Raw genomic sequence first — 5,881 nt, 5'->3', positions numbered from 1 at the left:
CGTGACAGGCAGCCCAGGGCAGATAAATATTAATTTTCTAAATTTTTTAGGGGCCCCACGGGCCGGATAGAATGGCCTGGCGGGCTGCATCTGGCCCGCAGGCTGCATTTTGCCCACCCCTGGTATACATATAGCCCACATAGTAGGGGTAAAGGCCATGTGATAAATTGCAGTTACAGGTCAGTTGAACACAACCCTTTCTTCTCTTCATCTCCCCTGAGACACAGCCTGTGTCTATAGTATGAGTGTTTTTTCCAGTATAGAAATACCAATATATTATTCTGGCTAAGTATTATTAATGTGGATGCTAAACCAGACAAGCAAAAGACTCTCGACAAGTGAAATTGGCTATGATTTATAAATGTTTATTTTTGCTGTCGTCGCTGTGTCAGTCACTATGGGCTTCACACAGTACAGCTGTATGTGTCAGGGATTACACTTTTTCACATCCTTGAGTGCCACTGTGGGACTACCAGAAGTCTGTAGCATAGATTTGGCCTTTATCTGACATTCGAGACCTCTGAGAAACTTCAAAGAAACAACCAACCATATATGCACCTGCCTACCAGGAGAAGGTTAGCTCCTTATTTCCTTAACTGTGGAATTTCTCCACTGAAGTCCTCCTGCCTGTTTTATGGGGTGAGCAGGAAGCATTTGTTCTGGGCCTGCAGCAGGTTTCCTGTCTATAAAACATTGATTTTTTTTTTCACCTTGCCAATATCTCCTTAACCGATGATAAACTACACTCTCATCAGAAATAATCAACACTTTTTCAGTTATGCTTGGGTCTTAATGAAGAGGAGTTGGCTGGAATACCTTGTTTGCAATCAGTAAATTGTGGTAGTTCAATAGTACATCTTTGTCAGATACCATCTTGCCTTCAGTAAACAGGTAAGTTCATTAACTTTACAATGTGGCAGTAACAGAAAGATTCCCTTTGGACAATTAAGGAGGAGTTTTGAAGAAAATTGCTCCCTCCTGGGAAGAGATGAAAGACTGACCCTAAGGAGAAGAGATTTTTTTTCCTTAAGTCCAAGGGATTGTTTTTGCTGGAAGGCTGTCCTGGCTCTTGTATCAGTAAGTGAATTTCAAATGCCTGCTTTATAATCATGTTCTTAAGTAATGGTTTTCTAGTTTAGCTCTTTCTGATTTCTTGGAGGTGGATTAATACCTAATTAAATATGTGGAACAGCTGTAAAGAGAAACATGATTCTGTCAAAGCAAAATAATTGCTATGCCTGGTTTTCAAGTTGGCAGAGTCACTGCAAACAATGAGTTTGCTTCATATTCAATAAATACATTCCTTGCTGCCATATCCATTTGAAATCTAATCCTGGGCATTTACTGAAAACAAAAACAGCAATATTGGTTTTATAGCTAGGAGTCAAAGATGATGGGGCTGATTCTTCTTTACACAAAAGTCCTTTGCTCTGTCCTGAAATAAGTTGAAAATTGGATGGTTAAGGCCCCCTGTTACATTTCCAGAGAAATGTAAAGGTCCTTATTGTAAGAAAAACTCAGGTAATTTATTTTCTCTCTCTTTTGTAAACACATCTTTTCTTGAAGAGTAAGAGATTGCTGGAGTCAGGAGGGCCATTCTTATAGCACTGCCTGTTGGACTGGGATAAGTGGAAGATATCAAAAAAAATTTCTCCTTGACACCAAGGAATTCAGCATCGGCCTGAAATTTAGCAGGAGCTTGAACAGCTGCATCTGTGCTTTTGGTCTGTGGCTACATAGAAGACTTCAATTAGCTTGGCATCTCTCGGGAAATTAAAAGGAAAGGCTGTAGTTTTGAAGTGTGGCACAGAGAGGAGGAGGTGATGTTGTATATTAATGACAGGCTTTTGACTGCACTAACTGCCAAAAATCTGGCCCAGATTGTGATGAGTTTTAGCCTTGTTGAGCAGAATCAAAGGCAGATGCATCCTTCCCTCATGCCTGCACTGCTCACAGCTGTAGTCCCAACGCCAAGGATAGCTCTGTACATCAGGAGGGCAGGGGAAGAGTTGGAGTGAACTAGGCACAGAGGCTTTACAGTCCCAGTCATTTTCTATATGTTTTCCATATGGACTAGAAAAAACAGGATACATTGTGTCTTAAAGGTAAGAACTAGTCCACTATTAGTGCCACATTTAAATTTTTTACAGTTAAATGTACAGAACTTCATACACTTTGTAGTTAAGGCCCCAACAGCAACATTAAATATGCTGTATTATACAATCTGCCTATTTTATTGCATGCACCTTAAAACCTAAATTGTAATATATCAATATTGTTGTTTGTTTATTATCCAAAGGAAAAAAAATCCTATGCTGTGCAGGCCAGTTAATGCTGCTGTAGGAATTTTCTATAGTTCCTAACTTCTTATGCCATGTTAACTGGGCAACATTTCTATTATATTAATGTGTTTCCTTCTCCTTTGCTTTTCTAATGAGAAATTGTTTGCTTAATCATATGATGAGAGATTTGCAATCAACCTCAATGGCAGCAGGACCAGGTCTAATACTGTTTATAGATATGAAATCTGGGTTTATTAATTACTTTCTTATCTGATGTATTTTTATTTTTGTGCTCTAGGCATATGCAGTAGACAGGGTGGATAAAAAAAAATTGGTGATTTTTTTAAAACTAAAATTGGATTTTTAAAATTTTAAATCTGATTTTTTTGATTTAATCATTTTTATTTGTACAGATGCTTTAAAAAAATAAACCTACATAAAGATGGTTTTAATTTTAGGTATGTTAAAGCTCAAAGAGATCATCTTGGAATAGGGATTATAATTTCTAATTATATACTATACAAGACAATATATTCATGTAACCTTTTTAGTAGAGTTTTATACACAGGCCACAATGTGTCATGGACTATGTTAGGAGTTCAATCTTATGGGGTTCCCAGAGGCTCCTCTATAGATTAGTAAAGATTAAAGAAAAATCACTCTACCCAATGGGACTCAGTGCTCAGTCTAGAAGATTTCATTAAGCACCTCTGTGATGCTTAGTTTCAGTTCTCAAACTGTGGATTTGTGACTCCAGAGATAACACCCTTGTTAACAGTAGTATATGGAGATGAGAGAGAACAGACCTGATTACCTACCCATCAGCCTTCTTGTCTCTCTGTAAGTTTGTGTACACATAGTCAAGACATTACTGCTCTCTAAAAGTACAGAGTTTTAAGAAGTTAAATTAATAGAGGATTGTTGGGGTGGAGTAGATCTGGGCAAGGAAGCAGCATCTGAAGATAAATGCAAGGCAGGAGGGGTAGTCAAAACAAGAGAGGCATTTTGAGCAGAGTATTCCAGAAGTCTTGAGGGATAAGTTTCTGAGGCTATAGCCTCTCCACTCATTTGAGATCTAGTGAGGGAATGGTATGGTAGAAGGGAAAACCTATCATGGCAGCAGGTTTGCCAGGCCATAAAAGAGGCCCTGTTTGGGAATACTTTAATGAAGTTACTCTACCTGTGGGTGAGACAGGCATGCATGCAAAATGCAAACTGTGCAACAAATAAATGCAAGGCCTGGTTGCCTGAATGGAACAACATCATGAGAAGTGCTCCTTCTTAGGAGGAAGCTGCTTTTGAAGAAGATGAATGGAACATGTCTGAACATGCAGGATTTCCAGGTTAGTAAACTTTCTCATTTCATACTTCTTTCTTAAGAACTGCTTGTCTTTCCTGTCTATATCTTCTGGGTTCAGTTCTGGATGACTTTAATTCTCAGAAAAATGTTCGAGCAAAAATGTAGTTGTTACTTTATGGAACTATCATAATTTTTAATGAAGTTGTCATAAAATAATGGCTGAAATAGGCAGATTTTCCTTTTACAGGTTCATTGCTAAAGCAATACTGAGTTCAATGAGTAATACTAAACGAGCTGCATTGTAGTGACTGCATTGACTTCTTTTGTTCAGGAGGATCCGTCTTCAACATACAGGTTTCCAACTATCTATCTTCAACATCATCATCACTGTCTATAGTTTCAGTTATCTGCTAATGATACTAGTGTTTCAGTCAAATGTATGTCACATAGTATATCACCTGTAGCAAAAAGAAAAAAAATCTCCATCATCCAGAGGCAACCATAGACAAGTTTGGAATAAGAATCAGCAGATGACAGCAAGAAGTAATTGATTAAAAAATTGCTCGGTTTGTTTATGCAACAAACTCTCCTTTCTGTGTGGTTGAGAACACACACTTCATTGACATGGTTCAGTCATTATGACCAGCATACAGTCCACTCAACAGAGCAGATATAGCTGGCAAATTGCTGGATATAGTATGTGAGAGAGAAACTGAGCAGTGTGCAAAAAGGCTAGAGGGGAAAATTGTTAACCTGAGTCCTGATGGGTGGAACAATGTCCACAGTGATCCAGTAATATGTGCTTGTGTGACAACAGAAAAAAGGACTGTTTACCTTACAGAAACCATTGATAGAGCAGGAAACGCACACACAGCAGAATACTTACAAGAAGTAGCAGTAAAAGCTACAATAAACTATGAAAAAAAATTCAAATGTCTAATACACAGCTTTGTCACAGACCATGCTGCAAATGTATCAAAGATGAGAAGAAAGTGAAGAAACCCCAAGCAATAACATATGGCTGTAGTACTCTTTTGATGTACCTCTTAGCCAAAGACTTCAGTGCTGTAGAAATAAAGGCTAATGTTGCTGAAATTGCAAAATACTTCTGCAACAACCACTTTGCAGCAGCTGCTCTGGAGAAAGTACAAGGAACAAAATGAACTCTCGCACCAGATGGGCAGTGGAGCCCAGTAGTGGACTGTTTTCATTGATATGTTGAGAACTGGCCTAATCTGATGACAATTTCTGAATAAAATCATGACAAAATAGATGGAACTGTCACAGCCAATGTTCTCAGCACTGAACTAAAGAGAAATGTAGAACTTACGTTAGCTACCCTGAAGCCTATTTACGTAGCCTTGAACAAAGTGCAGGGAAATTACTGTTTTATTGCTGATGCTGTTGAAATTTGGAAGGAACCGAGTGAGACCGTGAAGAGAGAAATACTCAATGACAGAGTTAAATTACAAGCATTAAAAAACCCAAATGGATCAAGCACTATCTGCAGCTCATTTTCTTGCCAACGTTCTCAGTACCAGGATCAATCTTTAACTGCAGAAGAAGAGGAGTTGGCTATGACTAGGGCATCCAGCAAACTGCCTTCCATAATACCAACTATAATAAATTTCAGGGCTAAGGGTGAACCATTCAAGAAATATGTTTGCTGATGAGTTTTAAAGCAAGTCACACCAGTGAACTGGTGGAAGTCACTTAAGCACCTGGATCCATCAGATTATTGAAGTGATAATCCAGTTTAACAGCAGTGGTTTCTTCTGCACGTGTAGAAAAATATTTTCTTCTTTTAGGCTAATTCATTCTAAATTGAGAAATCACTTGGGAACTGAAAAAGCAGGAAAGCTTGTCTTTCACAGACTGTCTTTTCCAGTCTGTGAATAAACAGGAAGAGGAAGGTGAAGGCTGAGTTTGTTGCATAACCCAGTATTTTAAGTTTCTTGTGTTGACCTGACTGAAATAATCTATTTAATTTTTTGTTAAAAACACATTTCACATTTATAACTAAAATAGTTAAATTCAAAAATACAGATTCTTGTGGTGTTAAAACAATTATACGTGTTTGTTGTTGAAGAAAAGTTTCCAAAATACATAAGCTTGTTGTTTTAGTTAAATAAAACAATTTAAATGTCTTTTGTTTTTTATGATGGTTGTTGTTGTTCTCCTAATACAGAGTGGCAAAAATATCCCTCATATATCCAGGATTAGTCTAGCAAATTGGAGATAGTTCACCTCCTAATGACAATGACTTCACAAGTATCTGCTTCAGTTAGCCTTGGTAAAA

The 5,881-nt window shown here is 37.8% G+C and overlaps 1 long non-coding RNA gene across 2 annotated transcripts in view; it reads left to right on the top strand.

Moving 5' to 3' along the window:
• The first annotated feature begins 520 nt into the window (after window positions 1-520).
• Window positions 521-5,881, top strand: part of LOC109303417 — a 30,671-nt gene continuing 25,310 nt past the window's right edge. Inside the window, exons 1-2 of one of the 2 annotated variants that reach the window (XR_002099099.1) lie at window positions 521-2,105; window positions 3,568-3,625. This is a non-coding gene — a long non-coding RNA (uncharacterized LOC109303417). Of the gene's footprint in view, window positions 2,106-3,339; window positions 3,626-5,881 lie in introns of those variants that run through there. The other variant, XR_002099098.1, reaches the window with a different exon arrangement.

Source organism: Gavialis gangeticus, unplaced genomic scaffold (genome assembly GCF_001723915.1).
Source record: "Gavialis gangeticus isolate Ggan-Ray unplaced genomic scaffold, GavGan_comp1, whole genome shotgun sequence".
NCBI lineage: Eukaryota > Metazoa > Chordata > Crocodylia > Gavialidae > Gavialis > Gavialis gangeticus.
Note: the sequence above shows the minus strand (reverse complement) of the source record. Positions and strands in the feature narration are given on the sequence as shown.